This window comes from Salvelinus alpinus, chromosome 21 (assembly GCF_045679555.1).
Source record: "Salvelinus alpinus chromosome 21, SLU_Salpinus.1, whole genome shotgun sequence".
In the NCBI taxonomy this organism is placed as follows: domain Eukaryota; kingdom Metazoa; phylum Chordata; class Actinopteri; order Salmoniformes; family Salmonidae; genus Salvelinus; species Salvelinus alpinus.
Window position 1 is genome coordinate 38320629 of NC_092106.1, and position 25877 is coordinate 38346505.

A 25877-nucleotide genomic window follows, 5' to 3' on the forward strand; every position below is an offset into this window, starting at 1 on the left:
CATGTACATCAACACTTTAACAGTATCATATAGTCAACCACATGTACATCAACACTGTAACAGTATTATATAGTCTACATCACTGTAGCAGTATCCTATAGTCAACCACATGTACATCAACACTGTAACAGTATCATATAGTCAACCACATGTACATCAACACTGTAACAGTATTATATAGTCAACCACATGTACATCAACATTGTAACAGTATCATATAGTCATCAACACTGTACCAGTATCATATAGTCAACCACATGTACATCAACACTGTAACAGTATCATATAGTCAACCACATGTACATCAACACTGTAACAGTATCATATAGTCAACCACATGTGCATCAACACTGTAACAGTATCATATAGTCAACAACACTGTAACAGTATCATATAGTCAACCACATGTACGTCAACACTGTAGCAGTATCATACAGTCAACAACACTGTAACAGTATCATATAGTCAACCACATGTACATCAACACTGTAACAGTATCATATAGTCATCAACACTGTAACAGTATCATATAGTCAACCACATGTACATCAACACTGTAACAGTATCATATAGTCAACCACATGTACATCAACACTGTAACAGTATCATATAGTCAACCACATGTACATCAACACTGTAACAGTATCATATAGTCAACCACATGTACATCAACACTGTAACAGTATCATATAGTCAACTACATGTACATCAACACTGTAACAGTATCATATAGTCAACCACATGTACATCAACACTGTAACAGAATTATATAGTCTACATCACTGTAGCAGTATCATATAGTCAACCACATGTACATCAACACTGTAGCAGTATCATATAGTCAACAACACTGTAACAGTATCATATAGTCAACCACATGTACATCAACACTGTAACAGTATCATATAGTCAACAACACTGTAACAGTATCATATAGTCAACCACATGTACATCAACACTGTAACAGTATCATATAGTCATCAACACTGTAACAGTATTATATAGTCAACCACATGTACATCAACACTGTAACAGTATCATATAGTCAACAACACTGTAACAGTATCATATAGTCAACCACATGTACATCAACACTATAACAGTATCATATAGTCAACAACACTGTAACAGTATCATATAGTCAACCACATGTACATCAACACTGTAGCAGTATCATATATTCAACAACACTGTAACAGTATCATATAGTCAACCACATGTACATCAACACTGTAACAGTATCATATAGTCCACCACATGTACATCAACACTGTAACAGTATCATATAGTCAACAACACTGTAACAGTATCATATAGTCAACCACATGTACATCAACACTGTAGCAGTATCATATATTCAACAACACTGTAACAGTATCATATAGTCAACCACATGTACATCAACACTGTAACAGTATCATATAGTCATCAACACTGTAACAGTATCATATAGTCAACCACGTGTACATCAACACTGTAACAGTATCATATAGTCAACCACATGTACATCAACACTGTAACAGTATCATATAGTCAACCACATGTACAGCAACACCGTAACAGTATCATATAGTCAACCACATGTACATCAACACTGTAACAGTATCATATAGTCACCAACACTGTAACGGTATCATATAGTCAACCACATGTACATCAACACTGTAACAGTATCATATAGTCAACCACATGTACATCAACACTGTAACAGTATCATATAGTCAACCACATGTACATCAACACTGTAACAGTATCATATAGTCAACCACATGTACATCAACACTGTAACAGTATCATATAGTCAACCACATGTACATCAACACTGTAACAGTATCATATAGTCAACCACATGTACATCAACACTGTAACAGAATTATATAGTCTACATCACTGTAGCAGTATCATATAGTCAACCACATGTACATCAACACTGTAGCAGTATCATATAGTCAACAACACTGTAACAGTATCATATAGTCAACCACATGTACATCAACACTGTAACAGTATCATATAGTCAACAACACTGTAACAGTATCATATAGTCAACCACATGTACATCAACACTGTAACAGTATCATATAGTCATCAACACTGTAACAGTATTATATAGTCAACCACATGTACATCAACACTGTAACAGTATCATATAGTCAACAACACTGTAACAGTATCATATAGTCAACCACATGTACATCAACACTATAACAGTATCATATAGTCAACAACACTGTAACAGTATCATATAGTCAACCACATGTACATCAACACTGTAGCAGTATCATATATTCAACAACACTGTAACAGTATCATATAGTCAACCACATGTACATCAACACTGTAACAGTATCATATAGTCCACCACATGTACATCAACACTGTAACAGTATCATATAGTCAACAACACTGTAACAGTATCATATAGTCAACCACATGTACATCAACACTGTAGCAGTATCATATATTCAACAACACTGTAACAGTATCATATAGTCAACCACATGTACATCAACACTGTAACAGTATCATATAGTCATCAACACTGTAACAGTATCATATAGTCAACCACGTGTACATCAACACTGTAACAGTATCATATAGTCAACCACATGTACATCAACACTGTAACAGTATCATATAGTCAACCACATGTACAGCAACACCGTAACAGTATCATATAGTCAACCACATGTACATCAACACTGTAACAGTATCATATAGTCACCAACACTGTAACGGTATCATATAGTCAACCACATGTACATCAACACTGTAACAGTATCATATAGTCAACCACATGTACATCAACACTGTAACAGTATCATATAGTCAACCACATGTACATCAACACTGTAACAGTATCATATAGTCAACCACATGTACATCAACACTGTAACAGTATCATATAGTCAACCACATGTACATCAACACTGTAACAGTATCATATAGTCAACCACATGTACATCAACACTGTAACAGTATCATATAGTCAACCACATGTACATCAACACTGTAACAGTATCATATGGTCAACCACATGTACAGCAACACTGTAACAGTATCATATAGTCAACCACATGTACATCAACACTGTAACAGTATCATATGGTCAACCACATGTACAGCAACACTGTAACAGTATCATATAGTCAACCACATGTACAGCAACACTGTAACAGTATCATATGGTCAACCACATGTACAGCAACACTGTAACAGTATCATATAGTCAACCACATGTACATCAACACTGTAACAGTATCATATGGTCAACCACATGTACAGCAACACTGTAACAGTATCATATAGTCAACCACATGTACATCAACACTGTAACAGTATCATATGGTCAACCACATGTACAGCAACACTGTAACAGTATCATATAGTCAACCACATGTACAGCAACACTGTAACAGTATCATATAGTCAACCACATGTACATCAACACTGTAACAGTATCATATAGTCAACCACATGTACATCAACACTGTAACAGTATCATATAGTCAACTACATGTACATCAACACTGTAACAGTATTATATAGTCAACCACATGTACATCAACATTGTAGCAGTATCATATAGTCAACAACACTGTAAAAGTATCATATAGTCAACCACATGTACATCAACACTGTAGCAGTATCATATAGTCAACAACACTGTAACAGTATCATATAGTCAACCACATGTACATCAACACTGTAACAGTATCATATAGTCAACAACACTGTAACAGTATCATATAGTCAACCACATGTACATCAACATTTTAACAGTATCATATAGTCAACCACATGTACATCAACACTGTAACAGTATTATATAGTCTACATCACTGTAGCAGTATCCTATAGTCAACCACATGTACATCAACACTGTAACAGTATCATATAGTCAACCACATGTACATCAACACTGTAACAGTATTATATAGTCAACCACATGTACATCAACATTGTAACAGTATCATATAGTCATCAACACTGTAACAGTATCATATAGTCAACCACATGTACATCAACACTGTAACAGTATCATATAGTCCACCACATGTACATCAACACTGTAACAGTATCATATAGTCAACAACACTGTAACAGTATCATATAGTCAACCACATGTACATCAACACTGTAGCAGTATCATATATTCAACAACACTGTAACAGTATCATATAGTCAACCACATGTACATCAACACTGTAACAGTATCATATAGTCATCAACACTGTAACAGTATCATATAGTCAACCACGTGTACATCAACACTGTAACAGTATCATATAGTCAACCACATGTACATCAACACTGTAACAGTATCATATAGTCAACCACATGTACAGCAACACCGTAACAGTATCATATAGTCAACCACATGTACATCAACACTGTAACAGTATCATATAGTCACCAACACTGTAACGGTATCATATAGTCAACCACATGTACATCAACACTGTAACAGTATCATATAGTCAACCACATGTACATCAACACTGTAACAGTATCATATAGTCAACCACATGTACATCAACACTGTAACAGTATCATATAGTCAACCACATGTACATCAACACTGTAACAGTATCATATAGTCAACCACATGTACATCAACACTGTAACAGTATCATATAGTCAACCACATGTACATCAACACTGTAACAGTATCATATAGTCAACCACATGTACATCAACACTGTAACAGTATCATATGGTCAACCACATGTACAGCAACACTGTAACAGTATCATATAGTCAACCACATGTACATCAACACTGTAACAGTATCATATGGTCAACCACATGTACAGCAACACTGTAACAGTATCATATAGTCAACCACATGTACAGCAACACTGTAACAGTATCATATGGTCAACCACATGTACAGCAACACTGTAACAGTATCATATAGTCAACCACATGTACATCAACACTGTAACAGTATCATATGGTCAACCACATGTACAGCAACACTGTAACAGTATCATATAGTCAACCACATGTACATCAACACTGTAACAGTATCATATGGTCAACCACATGTACAGCAACACTGTAACAGTATCATATAGTCAACCACATGTACAGCAACACTGTAACAGTATCATATAGTCAACCACATGTACATCAACACTGTAACAGTATCATATAGTCAACCACATGTACATCAACACTGTAACAGTATCATATAGTCAACTACATGTACATCAACACTGTAACAGTATTATATAGTCAACCACATGTACATCAACATTGTAGCAGTATCATATAGTCAACAACACTGTAAAAGTATCATATAGTCAACCACATGTACATCAACACTGTAGCAGTATCATATAGTCAACAACACTGTAACAGTATCATATAGTCAACCACATGTACATCAACACTGTAACAGTATCATATAGTCAACAACACTGTAACAGTATCATATAGTCAACCACATGTACATCAACATTTTAACAGTATCATATAGTCAACCACATGTACATCAACACTGTAACAGTATTATATAGTCTACATCACTGTAGCAGTATCCTATAGTCAACCACATGTACATCAACACTGTAACAGTATCATATAGTCAACCACATGTACATCAACACTGTAACAGTATTATATAGTCAACCACATGTACATCAACATTGTAACAGTATCATATAGTCATCAACACTGTAACAGTATCATATAGTCAACCACATGTACATCAACACTGTAACAGTATCATATAGTCAACCACATGTACATCAACACTGTAACAGTATCATATAGTCAACCACATGTGCATCAACTCTGTAACAGTATCATATAGTCAACAACACTGTAACAGTATCATATAGTCAACCACATGTACGTCAACACTGTAGCAGTATCATATAGTCAACAACACTGTAACAGTATCATATAGTCAACCACATGTACATCAACACTGTAACAGTATCATATAGTCATCAACACTGTAACAGTATCATATAGTCAACCACATGTACATCAACACTGTAACAGTATCATATAGTCAACCACATGTACATCAACACTGTAACAGTATCATATAGTCAACCACATGTACATCAACACTGTAACAGTATCATATAGTCAACCACATGTACATCAACACTGTAACAGTATCATATAGTCAACTACATGTACATCAACACTGTAACAGTATCATATAGTCAACCACATGTACATCAACACTGTAACAGAATTATATAGTCTACATCACTGTAGCAGTATCATATAGTCAACCACATGTACATCAACACTGTTGCAGTATCATATAGTCAACAACACTGTAACAGTATCATATAGTCAACCACATGTACATCAACACTGTAACAGTATCATATAGTCAACAACACTGTAACAGTATCATATAGTCAACCACATGTACATCAACACTATAACAGTATCATATAGTCAACAACACTGTAACAGTATCATATAGTCAACCACATGTACATCAACACTGTAGCAGTATCATATATTCAACAACACTGTAACAGTATCATATAGTCAACCACATGTACATCAACACTGTAACAGTATCATATAGTCCACCACATGTACATCAACACTGTAACAGTATCATATAGTCAACAACACTGTAACAGTATCATATAGTCAACCACATGTACATCAACACTGTAGCAGTATCATATATTCAACAACACTGTAACAGTATCATGTAGTCAACCACATGTACATCAACACTGTAACAGTATCATATAGTCATCAACACTGTAACAGTATCATATAGTCAACCACGTGTACATCAACACTGTAACAGTATCATATAGTCAACCACATGTACATCAACACTGTAACAGTATCATATAGTCAACCACATGTACAGCAACACCGTAACAGTATCATATAGTCAACCACATGTACATCAACACTGTAACAGTATCATATAGTCACCAACACTGTAACGGTATCATATAGTCAACCACATGTACATCAACACTGTAACAGTATCATATAGTCAACCACATGTACATCAACACTGTAACAGTATCATATAGTCAACCACATGTACATCAACACTGTAACAGTATCATATAGTCAACCACATGTACATCAACACTGTAACAGTATCATATAGTCAACCACATGTACATCAACACTGTAACAGTATCAAATAGTCAACCACATGTACATCAACACTGTAACAGTATCATATAGTCAACCACATGTACATCAACACTGTAACAGTATCATATGGTCAACCACATGTACAGCAACACTGTAACAGTATCATATAGTCAACCACATGTACATCAACACTGTAACAGTATCATATGGTCAACCACATGTACAGCAACACTGTAACAGTATCATATAGTCAACCACATGTACAGCAACACTGTAACAGTATCATATGGTCAACCACATGTACAGCAACACTGTAACAGTATCATATAGTCAACCACATGTACATCAACACTGTAACAGTATCATATGGTCAACCACATGTACAGCAACACTGTAACAGTATCATATAGTCAACCACATGTATATCAACACTGTAACAGTATCATATGGTCAACCACATGTACAGCAACACTGTAACAGTATCATATAGTCAACCACATGTACAGCAACACTGTAACAGTATCATATGGTCAACCACATGTGCATCATTGCTGTAACTCTTATGGTACTCACCCGTTCTTGCATACAGACACACAGGACCCTATTCCTCTGTTTCACCCACTGAGAGGCCACACAGGACCGTATTCCTCTGTTTCACCCACTGAGAGGCCACACAGGACCGTATTCCTCTGTTTCACCCACTGAGAGGCCACACAGGACCGTATTCCTCTGTTTCACCCACTGAGAGGCCGCACAGGACCGCATTCCTCTGTTTCACCCACTGAGAGGCCACACAGGACCGTATTCCTCTGTTTTACCCACTGAGAGGCCATACAGGATCCCATTCCCCTGTTTCACCCACTGAGAGGCCACACAGGACCGTATTCCCCCGTTTTACCCACTGAGAATCCACACAGGACCCCATTCCTCTGTTTCACCCACTGAGAGGCCATACAGGATCCCATTCCCCTGTTTCACCCACTGAGAGGCCACACAGGACCGTATTCCCCCGTTTCACCCACTGAGAGGCCACACAGGACCGTATTCCTCTGTTTTACCCACTGAGAGGCCGCACAGGACTGTATTCCCCTGTTTCACCCACTGAGAGGACAGGCTGAGCTCATGTGAGATAAGTGTCGGTGTAATCAGTGGTTATTGTGAACAGAGATTAAATCTACATTATCTATGATAATTACCATTTTCATCATCACTAGATAGCGACTATTCAGCTCTCCTGGAATACCTGTCCTAGAGCAATAACACACACATATGCACACATGCACACATGCACACACACTCATACACTCACACACACAATTGCACAAACTCGAGCAAACACAAACGCAGGGACACGCAAGGACACACACACACACATGCATATGCACCAACACACATATCCACACAGACTCATAAACCTCCTAACTCCCACGTGTGGTTTCTTTCTGTTTGTGGGTTTGTGTATCACAAGTCTATTATCCAATATCCATTACCCCATTTCTCCCTTCAAACCCAAACTCCATGATAATTCCTTCCTCTCTCTCCAAAATCAATTTCCAATTCCAATTATTCATCCATTGCTCTAGACTCAGACACTGTGTAGCCTGACAAATGTGAGCTCCACAAACCCTCTTGCCGCTGTTGTTTTAGCTTGTTGTTCATATAAGAAGGAGATTAATCAATGAGTGTGTGAGAGAGAGAGAGAGAGAGAGAGAGAGAGAGAGAGAGAGAGAGAGAGAGAGAGAGAGAGAGAGAGAGAGAGAGAGAGAGAGAGAGAGAGAGAGAGAGAGAGAGAGAGAGAGAGAGAGAGAGAGAGAGAGAGAGAGAGAGAGAGAGAGAGAGAGAGAGAGAGAGAGAGAGAGAGAGAGAGAGAGAGAGAGAGAGAGAGAGAGAGAGAGAGAGAGAGAGAGAGAGAGAGAGAGAGAGAGACAGACAGACAGACAGACAGACAGACAGACAGACAGACAGACAGACAGACAGACAGACAGACAGACAGACAGACAGACAGACAGACAGACAGACAGACAGACAGACAGACAGACAGACAGACAGACAGACAGACAGACAGACAGACAGACAGACAGACAGACAGACAGACAGACAGACAGACAGACAGACAGACAGACAGACAGACAGACAGACAGACAGACAGACAGACAGACAGACAGACAGACAGACAGACAGACAGACAGACACACACACACACACACACACACACACACACACACACACACACACACACACACACACACACACACACAGACAGACAGACAGACAGACAGACAGACAGACAGACAGACAGACAGACAGACAGACAGACAGACAGACAGACAGACAGACAGACAGACAGACAGACAGACAGACAGACAGACAGACAGACAGACAGACAGACAGACAGACAGACAGACACAGACAGACAGACAGACAGACAGACAGACAGACAGACAGACAGACAGACAGACAGACAGACAGACAGACAGACAGACAGACAGACAGACAGACAGACAGACAGACAGACAGACAGACAGACAGACAGACAGACAGACAGACAGACAGACAGACAGACAGACAGACAGACAGACAGACAGACAGACAGACAGACAGACAGACAGACAGACAGACACACACACACACACACACACACACACACACACACACACACACACACACACACACACACACACACACACACACACACACACACACACACACACACACACACACCACAACTGTTTCTGCCAGGGGTGCCAGATAGGAGGTGCCAATTTGAATGAGGGGGAGATGGCAGAGAGGGACGGGGAGAGATAATAAAATAGTTTGATGAGGGAAGGAGAGGTAAGATATAAAGGCCCATGCACTTTTGGCACAGTTTGTTTTGGCATCTTCCATATTGGAAAGAGTGCTGAAATGGGATGAATACCATATTATGCATACATCATTAATTAAATAACATGACTTATTTATTCATAGTATCATGCAGTTTCATCTTTCATAGACTGCATCAATAGTTACTTTACTCTGTTATCAGAGTAATGTGTGTGTAGTGTGCCCGAGAGGCATGCAAGCTCTACCTATTGAACGTCCAACCAACTGCTATCTCTGACTTTACAGTAGACTAAAACTACATGCCCGCTTTTTTCAGTTTGAGAGTACAGAATGTCATTCTCTCCATTGCCATTGAAACATAGAAGGATAAATGAGCCATTGTTTTGTTCTGGGGGGCGATGCTAGTTTGTTGTTGGGTTTCTCTCTGCCCTGCTAACTCTCTGTGTGACCTGTAGCTACTCTTGGTGACAGTGGATGGGATTAAAGAGGTCACACACTCTCTGAAAGTCACCCCCACCAACCCTGAGTTCCCCCTCTTCTTCTTTCAGCTGTGTTTATGGCTCTATTTTGCCACTCTGTGCTGCAATTTCAACATTTCAATATTTAATCTAAAAATTTCTGGACCAGAGTGCAGAGATGCTGCATTATTTAGTGGCATCTCCAATCTGGGCGAGGAAACATGTAACACGCACTCCCTCTCACACTCTCACTCACTCTCTCACCTTCTCACTCACACTCTCACTCCCTCTCTCACACTCTCACTCCCTCTCTCACTCCATCTCACCCTCTCACACTCTCACTCACTCTCTCACCCTCTCACTCACACTCGCACTCCCGCTCTCACTCCCTCTCTCACTCCCTCTCTCACACTCTCACTCACTCTCACTCACACTCTCTCTCACCCCTCTCACACACCCTCACTCACTCTCTCGCTCTCTCGCTCTCTCACTCTCTCACTCTCACTCTCTCACTCTCTCAGTCTCTCACTCATTCACTCACTGGGTTTTCTAGTGTGCTGAGTATATCATCATTAATATGGTTAGTTTAACTGATTGAACAAGCTTTTTTTGCAACTTATATTTGTGGTGTGGTTTTCATATAAGCCCTTTTTTGGCTTCCAACCTCACCTGCACACTGCTTTTTCCATTTTTGTTATCTGTACTGTTTTGTCTTTCAGCTAGGGAGAGCTAGGGAGAGCTACTGAGAGTTAGGGAGGACTATGGAGAGCTAGGGAGAGTTAGGGAGAGTTATGGAGAACTAGGGAGAGTTATGGAGAACTAGGGAGCTTAAGGGAGACCTAGGGAGAGTTAGGGAGAGTTATAGAGAGTTAGGAAAAACTAGGAAGAGCTAGGCAGTGAGAGGGGGAGGATGAAAGACAAAGGGAAAGAGTTATAGATGAGTAGAGACACCCAGATTGGGCTAAAGGCCATTCTTCTGTCATCCACCTCTCTCTCCATCCCTCAAACGGAGCGCTGCTATATTACAGACACTGTAATATTACAGACCTGATATATTACAGACCTGTTATATTACAGACCTGTTATATTACAGACACTGTTATATTACAGACACTGTTATATTACAGACCTGTTATATTACAGACACTGTTATATTACAGACACTGTTATATTACAGACACTGTTATATTACAGACCTGTTATATTACAGACACTGTTATATTACAGACCTGTTATATTACAGACACTGTTATATTACAGACCTGTTATATTACAGACACTGTTATATTACAGACCTGTTATATTACAGACACTGTTATATTACAGACACTGTTATATTACAGACCTGTTATATTACAGACACTGTTATATTACAGACACTGTTATATTACAGACACTGTTATATTACAGACCTGTTATATTACAGACACTGTTATATTACAGACCTGTTATATTACAGACCTGTTATATTACAGACCTGTTATATTACAGACCTGTTATATTACAGACACTGTTATATTACAGACACTGTTATATTACAGACCTGATATATTACAGACCTGTTATATTACAGACCTGATATATTACAGACCTGTTATATTACAGACCTGTTATATTACAGACCTGTTATATTACAGACACTGTTATATTACAGACACTGTTATATTACAGACCTGTTATATTACAGACCTGTTATATTACAGACACTGTTATATTACAGACACTGTTATATTACAGACACTGTTATATTACAGACCTGATATATTACAGACACTGTTATATTACAGACCTGTTATATTACAGACACTGTTATATTACAGACCTGTTATATTACAGGCACTGTTATATTACAGACCTGTTATATTACAGACACTGTTATATTACAGACACTGTTATATTAAAGACCTGTTATATTACAGACCTGTTATATTACAGACACTGTTATATTACAGACCTGTTATATTACAGACCTGTTATATTACAGACCTGTTATATTACAGACACTGTTATATTACAGACCTGTTATATTACAGACAGTGTTATATTACAGACACTGTTATATTACAGACCTGTTATATTACAGACCTGTTATATTACAGACCTGTTATATTACAGACCTGTTATATTACAGACACTGTTATATTACAGACACTGTTATATTACAGACCTGTTATATTACAGACACTGTTATATTACAGACCTGTTATATTACAGACCTGTTATATTACAGACCTGTTATATTACAGACACTGTTATATTACAGACCTGTTATATTACAGACCTGTTATATTACAGACCTGTTATATTACAGACACTGTTATATTACAGACCTGTTATATTACAGACACTGTTATATTACAGACACTGTTATATGACAGACCTGTTATATTACAGACCTGTTATATTACAGACCTGTTATATTACAGACCTGTTATATTACAGACCTGTTATATTACAGACACTGTTATATTACAGACCTGTTATATTACAGACACTGTTATATTACAGACACTGTTATATTACAGACCTGTTATATTACAGACCTGTTATATTACAGACCTGTTATATTACAGACCTGTTATATTACAGACCTGTTATATTACAGACCTGTTATATTACAGACACTGTTATATTACAGACACTGTTATATTACAGACACTGTTATATTACAGACCTGTTATATTACAGACCTGTTATATTACAGACCTGTTATATTACAGACCTGTTATATTACAGACCTGTTATATTACAGACACTGTTATATTACAGACACTGTTATATTACAGACCTGTTATATTACAGACACTGTTATATTACAGACCTGTTATATTACAGACACTGTTATATTACAGACCTGTTATATTACAGACCTGTTATATTACAGACCTGTTATATTACAGACCTGTTATATTACAGACACTGTTATATTACAGACACTGTTATATTACAGACCTGATATATTACAGACCTGTTATATTACAGACCTGTTATATTACAGACACTGTTATATTACAGACATGTTATATTACAGACACTGTTATATTACAGACCTGTTATATTACAGACCTGTTATATTACAGACACTGTTATATTACAGACCTGTTATATTACAGACCTGTTATATTACAGACCTGTTATATTACAGACCTGTTATATTACAGACATGTTATATTACAGACACTGTTATATTACAGACATGTTATATTACAGACACTGTTATATTACAGACCTGATATATTACAGACACTGTTATATTACAGACCTGTTATATTACAGACCTGTTATATTACAGACACTGTTATATTACAGACACTGTTATATTACAGACATGTTATATTACAGACACTGTTATATTACAGACCTGTTATATTACAGACCTGTTATATTACAGACATGTTATATTACAGACACTGTTATATTACAGACATGTTATATTACAGACACTGTTATATTACAGACACTGTTATATTACAGACCTGTTATATTACAGACCTGTTATATTACAGACACTGTTATATTACAGACACTGTTATATTACAGACACTGTTATATTACAGACCTGTTATATTACAGACCTGTTATATTACAGACCTGTTATATTACAGACCTGTTATATTACAGACCTGTTATATTACAGACACTGTTATATTACAGACCTGTTATATTACAGACACTGTTATATTACAGACCTGTTATATTACAGACCTGTTATATTACAGACCTGTTATATTACAGACACTGTTATATTACAGACCTGTTATATTACAGACCTGTTATATTACAGACCTGTTATATTACAGACACTGTTATATTACAGACCTGTTATATTACAGACACTGTTATATTACAGACACTGTTATATTACAGACCTGTTATATTACAGACCTGTTATATTACAGACCTGTTATATTACAGACCTGTTATATTACAGACACTGTTATATTACAGACCTGTTATATTACAGACACTGTTATATTACAGACACTGTTATATTACAGACCTGTTATATTACAGACCTGTTATATTACAGACCTGTTATATTACAGACCTGTTATATTACAGACCTGTTATATTACAGACCTGTTATATTACAGACACTGTTATATTACAGACACTGTTATATTACAGACCTGTTATATTACAGACCTGTTATATTACAGACCTGTTATATTACAGACCTGTTATATTACAGACCTGTTATATTACAGACACTGTTATATTACAGACACTGTTATATTACAGACCTGTTATATTACAGACACTGTTATATTACAGACCTGTTATATTACAGACACTGTTATATTACAGACCTGTTATATTACAGACCTGTTATATTACAGACCTGTTATATTACAGACCTGTTATATTACAGACCTGTTATATTACAGACACTGTTATATTACAGACCTGTTATATTACAGACCTGATATATTACAGACCTGTTATATTACAGACCTGTTATATTACAGACACTGTTATATTACAGACATGTTATATTACAGAAACTGTTATATTACAGACCTGTTATATTACAGACCTGTTATATTACAGACACTGTTATATTACAGACCTGTTATATTACAGACCTGTTATATTACAGACCTGTTATATTACAGACCTGTTATATTACAGACATGTTATATTACAGACATGTTATATTACAGACACTGTTATATTACAGACCTGATATATTACAGACACTGTTATATTACAGACCTGTTATATTACAGACCTGTTATATTACAGACACTGTTATATTACAGACACTGTTATATTACAGACATGTTATATTACAGACACTGTTATATTACAGACCTGTTATATTACAGACCTGTTATATTACAGACATGTTATATTACAGACACTGTTATATTACAGACATGTTATATTACAGACACTGTTATATTACAGACACTGTTATATTACAGACACTGTTATATTACAGACCTGTTATATTACAGACACTGTTATATTACAGACACTGTTATATTACAGACACTGTTATATTACAGACCTGTTATATTACAGACCTGTTATATTACAGACCTGTTATATTACAGACACTGTTATATTACAGACACTGTTATATTACAGACACTGTTATATTACAGACCTGTTATATTACAGACCTGTTATATTACAGACCTGTTATATTACAGACCTGTTATATTACAGACATGTTATATTACAGACCTGTTATATTACAGACCTGTTATATTACAGACACTGTTATATTACAGACCTGTTATATTACAGACCTGTTATATTACAGACACTGTTATATTACAGACATGTTATATTACAGACACTGTTATATTACAGACACTGTTATATTACAGAGACCCCCATGGCACCCACAGAGTATCAATCACTATGGAGAGAGAGAGAGAGAGAGAGAGAGAGAGAGAGAGAGAGAGAGAGAGAGAGAGAGAGAGAGAGAGAGAGAGAGAGAGAGAGAGAGAGAGAGAGAGAGAGAGAGAGAGAGAGAGAGAGAGAGAGAGAGAGAGAGAGAGAGAGAGAGAGAGAATAATAATAAAATAGGGTAAGTATAAAAAGTTGGGAGGGGTGAGAAGACAACTTTATCAGAGACTTGTAGCGATAGAGAGAGGGGATAGCAAAATGGTATTTACCCTTGGCACTGTATAACAACATAATCAAATATCACCAATTCCTCTAATTTATTGTCTTCACAAGGAGGCGAAACAGGCGTTTTTTGCTATCGATGTATGGTACTGCGTGTAATAGGATGTGAATTATATAGATTTGTATGTCAGAGTGTGGAGAGTGCATGGGCAGCTGAATATAATAGCAGGGTACCTTTTGACATTGCTGCTAGCTACTCTGTTCCTATTGATGGGTGGAGATGCTAAATTCCACCTCTAGAATAGCATAACTAGGTTAGGGGTGGGAGCAAGGGGGTCTGGGCAGGGGAACATGGACATGAAACCTTGAAGAAGGCAGCATAGTTTCTGAAATGTTGGTGTCTATTACATTGATTGCATCAGAGACACAGTGTGCAGCTTTTGTGTTATTTTGTCAGTGTTCTGGGCAGGTACTCTATGTCTGACCTGTGTGTATGGTACCATGAGTGACCTGTGTGACATTGCTTCTGTGAGCCTTTCAGCAGACATCTGATCTGATCTTTACAGCTGAATTTATACAGACATACTGTCATTTATTATTGGCTCAAACTAGCTATTATTGGCTCAAACTGTCTCTGTACAGAACTATTAGAAAATAAAATTTCATAACAACGATATTATCACCCTCCACACTGGGAAATCTTCAGAGACCTTTCTCTCTCTCTCTCTCTCTCATCTCTCTATCTCTCTCTCCATCTCTCTCTCCATCTCTCTCTCTCCCTCCATCTCTCTCTCCATCTCTCTCTCCATCTTTCTCTCTCCATCTCTCTCTCCATCTCTCTCTCCATCTTTCTCTCTCCATCTCTCTCTCCATCGTTCTCTCTCCATCTCTCTCTCTCCATCTCTCTATATCGTTCTCTCTCCATCTCTCTCCATCTCTCCATCTCTCTATATTGTTCTCTCTCCATCTCTCTCCATCTCTCCATCTCTCTCTCTCCATCTTTCTCTCTCCATCTCTCTCTCCATCGTTCTCTCTCCATCTCTCTCTCTCCATCTCTCTATATCGTTCTCTCTCCATCTCTCTCCATCTCTCCATCTCTCTATATCGTTCTCTCTCCATCTCTCTCCATCTCTCCATCTCTCTCTCTCCATCTTTCTCTCTCCATCTCTCTCTCCATCTTTCTCTCTCCATCTCTCTCAATCCATCTCTCTCTCTCCATCTTTCTCTCTCCATCTCTCTCTCCATCTTTCTCTCTCCATCTCTCTCTCCATCGTTCTCTCTCCATCTCTCTCTCTCCATCTCTCTATATCGTTCTCTCTCCATCTCTCTCCATCTCTCCATCTCTCTATATTGTTCTCTCTCCATCTCTCTCCATCTCTCCATCTCTCTCTCTCCATCTTTCTCTCTCCATCTCTCTCTCCATCGTTCTCTCTCCATCTCTCTCTCTCCATCTCTCTATATCGTTCTCTCTCCATCTCTCTCCATCTCTCCATCTCTCTATATCGTTCTCTCTCCATCTCTCTCCATCTCTCCATCTCTCTCTCTCCATCTTTCTCTCTCCATCTCTCTCAATCCATCTCTCTCTCTCCATCTTTCTCTCTCCATCTCTCTCTCCATCTTTCTCTCTCCATCTCTCTCTCTCCATCTCTCTCTCCATCTTTCTCTCTCCATCTCTCTCTCCATCGTTCTCTCTCCATCTCTCTCTCTCCATCTCTCTATATCATTCTCTCTCCATCTCTCCATCTCTCTATATCGTTCTCCCTCCATCTCTCTCCATCTCTCCATCTCTCTCTCTCCATCTCAATTCAATTCAATTCAATTCAATTCAAGGGGCTTTATTGGCATGGGAAACATGTGTTAACATTGCCAAAGCAAGTGAGGTAGGTAATATACAAAAGTCAAATAAACAATAAAAATGAACAGTAAACATTACACATACAGAAGTTTCAAAACAATAAAGACATTACAAATGTCATATTATATATATGCAGTGTTGTAACAATGTACAAATGGTTAAAGCACACAAGTTAAAATAAATAAACATAAATATGGGTTGTATTTACAGTGGTGTTTGTTCTTCACTGGTTGCCCTTTTCTTGTGGCAACAGGTCACAAATCTTGCTGCTGTGATGGCACACTGTGGAATTTCACCCAGTAGATATGGGAGTTTATCAAAATTGGATTTGTTTTCGAATTCCTTGTGGATCTGTGTAATCTGAGGGAAATATGTCTCTCTAATATGGTCATACATTGGGCAGGAGGTTAGGAAGTGCAGCTCAGTTTCCACCTCATTTTGTGGGCAGTGTGCACATAGCCTGTCTTCTCTTGAGAGCCATGTCTGCCTACGGCGGCCTTTCTCAATAGCAAGGCTATGCTCACTGAGTCTGTACATAGTCAAAGCTTTCCTTAAGTTTGGGTCAGTCACAGTGGTCAGGTATTCTGCCACTGTGTACTCTCTGTTTAGGGCCAAATAGCATTCTAGTTTGCTCTGTTTTTTTGTTAATTCTTTCCAATGTGTCAAGTAATTATCTTTTTGTTTTCTCATGATTTGGTTGGGTCTAATTGTGCTGTTGTCCTGGGGCTCTGTGGGGTGTGTTTGTGTTTGTGAACAGAGCCCTAGGACCAGCTTGCTTAGGGGACTCTTCTCCAGGTTCATCTCTCTGTAGGTGATGGCTTTGTTATGGAAGGTTTGGGAATCGCTTCCTTTTAGGTGGTTGTAGAATTTAACGGCTCTTTTCTGGATTTTGATAATTAGTGGGTATCGGCCTAATTCTGCTCTGCATGCATTATTTGGTGTTCTACGTTGTACACGGAGGATATTTTTGCAGAATTCTGCATGCAGAGTCTCAATTTGGTGTTTGTCCCATTTTGTGAAATCTTGGTTGGTGAGCGGACCCCAGACCTCACAACCATAAAGGGCAATGGGCTCTATGACTGATTCAAGTATTTTTAGCCAGATCCTAATTGGTATGTTGAAATTTATGTTCCTTTTGATGGCATAGAAGGCCCTTCTTGCCTTGTCTCTCAGATCGTTCACAGCTTTGTGGAAGTTACCTGTGGTGCTGATGTTTAGGCCGAGGTATGTATAGTTTTTTGTGTGCTCTAGGGCAACGGTGTCTAGATGGAATTTGTGGTCCTGGTGACTGGACCTTTTTTGGAACACCATTATTTTGGTCTTACTGAGATTTACTGTCAGGGCCCAGGTCTGACAGAATCTGTGCAGAAGATCTAGGTGCTGCTGTAGGCCCTCCTTGGTTGGTGACAGAAGCACCAGATCATCAGCAAACAGTAGACATTTGACTTCGGATTCTAGTAGGGTGAGACCGGGTGCTGCAGACTGTTCTAGTGCCCGCGCCAATTCGTTGATATATACAGTGGGGAGAACAAGTATTTGATACACTGCCGATTTTGCAAGTTTTCCTACTTACAAAGCATGTAGAGGTCTGTAATTTTTATCATAGGTACACTTCAACTGTGAGAGACGGAATCTAAAACAAAAATCCAGAAAATCACATTGTATAATTTTTAAGTAATTAATTTGCATTTTATTGCATGACATAAGTATTTGATCACCTACCAACCAGTAAGAATTCCGGCTCTCACAGACTGTTAGTTTTTCTTTAAGAAGCCCTCCTGTTCTCCACTCATTACCTGTATTAACTGCACCTGTTTGAACTCGTTACCTGTATAAAAGACACCTGTCCACACACTCAATCAAACAGACTCCAACCTCTCCACAATGGCCAAGACCAGAGAGCTGTGTAAGGACATCAGGGATAAAATTGTAGACCTGCACAAGGCTGGGATGGGCTACAGGACAATAGGCAAGCAGCTTGGTGAGAAGGCAACAACTGTTGGCGCAATTATTAGAAAATGGAAGAAGTTCAAGATGACGGTCAATCATCCTCGGTCTGGGGCTCCATGCAAGATCTCACCTCGTGGGGCATCAATGATCATGAGGAAGGTGAGGGATCAGCCCAGAACTACACGGCAGGACCTGGTCAATGACCTGAAGAGAGCTGGGACCACAGTCTCAAAGAAAACCATTAGTAACACACTATGCCGTCATGGATTAAAATACTGCAGCGCACGCAAGGTCCCCCTGCTCAAGCCAGGGCATGTCCAGGCCCGTCTGAAGTTTGCCAATGACCATCTGGATGATCCAGAGGAAGAATGGGAGAAGGTCATGTGGTCTGATGAGACAAAAATTGAGCTTTTTGGTCTAAACTCCACTCGACGTGTTTGGAGGAAGAAGAAGGATGAGTACAACCCCAAGAACACCATCCCAACCGTGAAGCGTGGAGGTGGAAACATCATTCTTTGGGGATGCTTTTCTGCAAAGGGGACAGGACGACTGCACCGTATTGAGGGGAGGATGGATGGGGCCATGTATCGCGAGATCTTGGCCAACAACCTCCTTCCCTCAGTAAGAGCATTGAAGATGGGTCGTGGCTGGGTCTTCCAGCATGACAACGACCCGAAACACACAGCCAGGGAAACTAAGGAGTGGCTCCGTAAGAAGCATCTCAAGGTCCTGGAGTGGCCTAGCCAGTCTCCAGACCTGAACCCAATAGAAAATCTTTGGAGGGAGCTGAAAGTCCGTATTGCCCAGCGCCAGCACCGAAACCTGAAGGATCTGGAGAAGGTCTGTATGGAGGAGTGGGCCAAAATCCCTGCTGCAGTGTGTGCAAACCTGGTCAAGAACTACAGGAAACGTTTGATCTGTGTATTTGCAAACAGAGGTTTCTGTACCAAATATTAAGATCTGCTTTTCTGATGTATCAAATACTTATGTCATGCAATAAAATGCAAATTAATTACTTAAAAATTATACAATGTGATTTTCTGGATTTTTGTTTTAGATTCCGTCTCTCACAGTTGAAGTGTACCTATGATAAAAATTACAGACCTCTACATGCGTTGTAAGTAGGAAAACCTGCAAAATCGGCAGTGTATCAAATACTTGTTCTCCCCACTGTATGTTGAAGAGGGTGGGGCTTAAGCTGCATCCCTGTCTCACCCCACGACCCTGTGTGAAGAAATGTGTGTGTTTTTTGCCAATTTTAACCGCACACTTGTTGTTTGTGTACATGGATTTTATAATGTCATATGTTTTACCCCCAACACCACTTTCCATCAATTTGTATAGCAGACCCTCATGCCAAATTGAGTCGAAGGCTTTTTTGAAATCAACAAAGCATGAGAAGACTTTGCCTTTGTTTTGGTTTGTTTGGTTGTCAATTAGGGTGTGTAGGGTGAATACATGGTCTGTTGTACGGTAATTTGGTAAAAAGCCAATTTGACATTTGCTCAGTACATTGTTTTCATTGAGGAAATGTACGAGTCTGCTGTTAATGATAATGCAGAGTATTTTCCCAAGGTTACTGTTGACGCATATTCCACGGTAGTTATTGGGGTCAAATTTGTCTCCACTTTTGTGGATTGGGGTGATCTCCACAAAATCTCTCTCTCTCCATCTCTCTCTCTCTCTCTCTCCATCTCTCTCTCTCCTTTCTTTTTTTCTGATGAGTTGATTTCACAACTCAATGATGTGGACAGGGTACAGTTAAATGTAGTCATGTGTGACTGTGAATAACAATAACCCTAACCACTCCTCATAAAGGAATCATAATCAATATATACACTGGGGCTGACGCTACATAAAAGAGAAGTGGTCATTTCCTCAGACGAAGGGACTCTTCTGTTTATGGTTATGGTTTGGGTGACTGCCTCTAGGGAAATGAGATAGCTTTTTATTGAGATGCTTTTGGTTATTGGGATGCCCTTGGCTATTGGTAGATTTCTGATTGGTGTGTGTCTATCTGATTGGTGGGATTTTTCATTGCGAAGTGGTTTTGATTGGTTGGTTTTGAATTGTAGGAATAAAGAATGAAGGGATTGACAGTTTATTTTATTGGCAGACTGTAATAGTATGCTTTATGATTGACTAGCAGACACGCACCCGTGTGTGTGTGTGTGTGTTTTTGTATGTGTGTGTGTTTTTGTATGTGTGTGTGTGTGTGTGTGTGTGTGTGTGTGTGTGTGTGTGTGTGTGTGTGTGTGTGTGTGTGTGTGTGTGTGTGTGTGTGTGTGTGTGTGTGTGTGTATGTGTGAGTGTGTTTTTGTATGTGTGTTTGTCTGTGTTGTGTGTGCAAATGTGTCTGGATCATAGTCTTTCCTGTATGGTTGACATGGCACTACATGTACACAACATGACCAAAAGTATGTGGACACCTGCTTGTCGAACATCTCATTCCAAAATCATGGGCATTAATATGGAGTTGGTCTCCCCTTTGCTGCTAAAACAGCCTCCACTGTTCTGGGAAGGCTTTCCACTAGATGTTGGAACATTGCTGCAGGGACTTGCTTCCACTCAGCCACAAGACCATTAGTGAGGTCTGGCACTGATGTTGTGTGATTATGCCTGGCTCGCAGTCAGCATTCGATTTCATCCCAAAGGTGTTCAATGGAGTTGAGGTCAGGGCTCTGTGTTAGCCAGTCAAGTTCTTCCACACCGATTTCAACAAACCATTTCTGTATGGATCTCGCTTTGGGCAAGGGGGCATTGTCATGGTGAAACAGTAAAGGGCCTTCCACAAACTGTTCCCACAAAGTTGGAAGAACAGAATTGTCTGGAATGTCATTGTACGCTATAGCGTCAAGATTTCCCTTCACTGGTACTAACGGACCCGAACCATAAAAAACAGCCCCAAACCATTATTCTTCCTCCACCAAACATTACAGTTGGCACTATGCATTGGGGCAGGTGGTGTTCTTCTGCCATCTGCCAAACCCAGATTTGTCCGTCAGACTGCCAGATGGTGAAACGTGATTCATCACTCCTCCACTGCTCCAGTGGATTCTCCACTGCTCCAGAGTCCAATGGTGGCGAGCTTTACATCACTCTAGCCGACGCTTGGCATTGCACATGGGGCTGCAACCCATTTTATGAAGCCGCTGTCGAACAGTTATTGTTCTGACGTTGCTTCCAGAGGCAATTTGGAACTCAGTAGTGAGTGTTGCAACCGAGGACAGGTGATTTTTACGCGCTTTAGCTCTCGGTGGTCCCATTCTGTGAGCTTGTGTGGCCTACCACTTCACAGCTGAGCCGTTGTTGCTCCTAGATGTTTCCACTTCACAATAACAGCACTTACAGTTGACCGGGCAGCTCTAGCAGGGCAGAAATCTAACGAACTGACTTGTTAGAAAGGTGGCGTCCTGTGAGTGTGCCATGTTGAAGGTCACTGAGCTCTTCAGTAAGGCCATTCTACTGCCAATGTTTGTCTATGGAGATTGCATGGCTGTGTGCTCGATTTTATACACCTGTCATCAACGGTGTGAAATAGCCAAATCCAATAATTTGAATGGGTGTCCACATACTTTTGTATATATAGTGTATTCAGAGACTATTATCTATGCATAAAACTGAGAGCAATTCCTCATCAATTAGGTTGTTCATTCTCTGGCATAATCAAATCAGGCCATTTTCATAATACTTAATTCAATTAATTCCCCTGATTTAGGTTGAATAAATAAATATCTGTGTCTCTAATTGAAGTGGGATTTTGTGTGCGTGTGTGTACGTGCATGCAGATGAATTGATTCAGAATGTACTACACACACTGTGTACGTGCATGCAGATGAATTGATTCAGAATGTACTACACACACTGTGTACGTGCATGCAGATGAATTGATTCAGAATGTACTACACACACTGTGTACGTGCATGCAGATTAATTGATTCAGAATGTACTACACACACTGTGTACGTGCATGCAGATACATTGATTCAGAATGTACTACACACACTGTGTACGTGTCGAGAGAAGTTGTTCAAAACGTTCTCTAAGTGTGAACATCTCTCTGTCTCCCCTCGCATCTGTCACTATGTATGTTTGTCCAACATGTTAGTGATGGTCTGTATCTGAGAACAGCTAGACTGTGTTTACCTGTAAGTATAACAGACTCCTTGTGACGTCTCTCTGTGGTTCTCACTACATCCACTCTTAACCTCAGTCTCCCTCCCCCTTTCTCTCCTCCTAACTCCAAGCTGCGATTGTCGGCTAATCGATGTCTGCTTTGTAGCTCTGGGTCTGTAATGTTTTCTGCTTTCTGTGCATTGTTCCCTGGTCAGAACCAATCTTTAGTTGTATTGGGAGTCTGAAAACCCACAAACAGTTCAGAATGTTTATGTTGTATAACTAACTGTCTATTGGTATTGAGTGGTATTGAGTGGGCTCCTGGCTATAGCTATTGTTGAGCTATTACCATTGTCTTGGAAAAGGCATGGAGAGCTTTAGTCTCCAACGCTCTGACTTTCTTTTTTTCTCTCATTCTTTTTTCTCTCTCTCTTTCTTCCATCATGATCAGGAGAAGATAATGTGAAGCATTTTTTGTTGTTGTTTGCTGTAACTGTTCTCTCTCTCTCTCTATTTCTATATACAGTGGGGAGAACAAGTATTTGATACACTGCCGATTTTGCAGGTTTTCCTACTTACAAAGCATGTAGAGGTCTGTAATTTTTATCATAGGTACACTTCAACTATGAGAGACGGAATCTAAAACAAAAATCCAGAAAATCACATTGTATGATTTTTAAGTAATTAATTTGCATTTTATTGCATGACATAAGTATTTGATACATCAGAAAAGCAGAACTTAATATTTGGTACAGAAACCTTTGTTTGCAATTACAGAGATCATACGTTTCCTGTAGTTCTTGACTAGGTTTGCACACACTGCAGCAGGGATTTTGGCCCACTCCTCCCTACAGATCTTCTCCAGATCCTTCAGGTTTCGGGGCTGTCGCTGGGCAATACGGACTTTCAGCTCCCTCCAAAGATTTTCTATTGGGTTCAGGTCTGGAGACTGGCTAGGCCACTCCAGGACCTTGAGATGCTTCTTACGGAGCCACTCCTTAGTTGCCATGGCTGTGTGCTTCGTGTCGTTGTCATGCTGGAAGACCCAGCCACGACCCATCTTCAATGCTCTTACTGAGGGAAGGAGGTTGTTGGCCAAGATCTCGCGATACATGGCCCCATCCATCCTCCCCTCAATACGGTGCAGTCGTCCTGTCCCCTTTGCAGAAAAGCATCCCCAAAGAATGATGTTTCCACCTCCATGCTTCACGGTTGGGATGGTGTTCTTGGGGTTGTACTCATCCTTCTTCTTCCTCCAAACACGGCGAGTGGAGTTTAGACCAAAAAGCTCTATTTTTGTCTCATCAGACCGCATGACCTTCTCCCATTCCTCCTCTGGATCATCCAGATGGTCATTGGCAAACTTCAGACGGGCCTGGACATGCGCTGGCTTGAGCAGGGGGACCTTGCGTGCGCTGCAGGATTTTAATCCATGACGGCGTAGTGTGTTACTAATGGTTTTCTTTGAGACTGTGGTCCCAGCTCTCTTCAGGTCATTGACCAGGTCCTGCCGTGTAGTTCTGGGCTGATCCCTCACCTTCCTCATGATCATTGATGCCCCACGAGGTGAAATCTTGCATGGAGCCCCAGACCGAGGGTGATTGACCGTCATCTTGAACTTCTTCCATTTTCTAATAATTGCGCCAACAGTTGTTTCCTTCTCACCAAGCTGCTTGCCTATTGTCCTGTAGCCCATCCCAGCCTTGTGCAGGTCTACAATTTTATCCCTGATGTCCTTACACAGCTCTCTGGTCTTGGCCATTGTGGAGAGGTTGGAATCTGTTTGATTGTGTGTGGACAGGTGTCTTTTATACAGGTAACGAGTTCAAACAGGTGCAGTTAATACAGGTAATGAGTGGAGAACAGGAGGGCTTCTTAAAGAAAAACTAACAGGTCTGTGAGAGCCGGAATTCTTACTGGTTGGTAGGTGATCAAATACTTATGTCATGCAATAAAATGCAAATTAATTATTTAAAAATCATACA

At 39.4% G+C, this 25877-nt stretch overlaps 1 protein-coding gene across 1 annotated transcript in view; it reads left to right on the forward strand.

Moving 5' to 3' along the window:
- LOC139548503 (calsyntenin-2-like) overlaps positions 1–25877 on the forward strand; it is a 450777-nt gene that overhangs the window by 144386 nt on the left and 280514 nt on the right. The window lies entirely within an intron of this gene.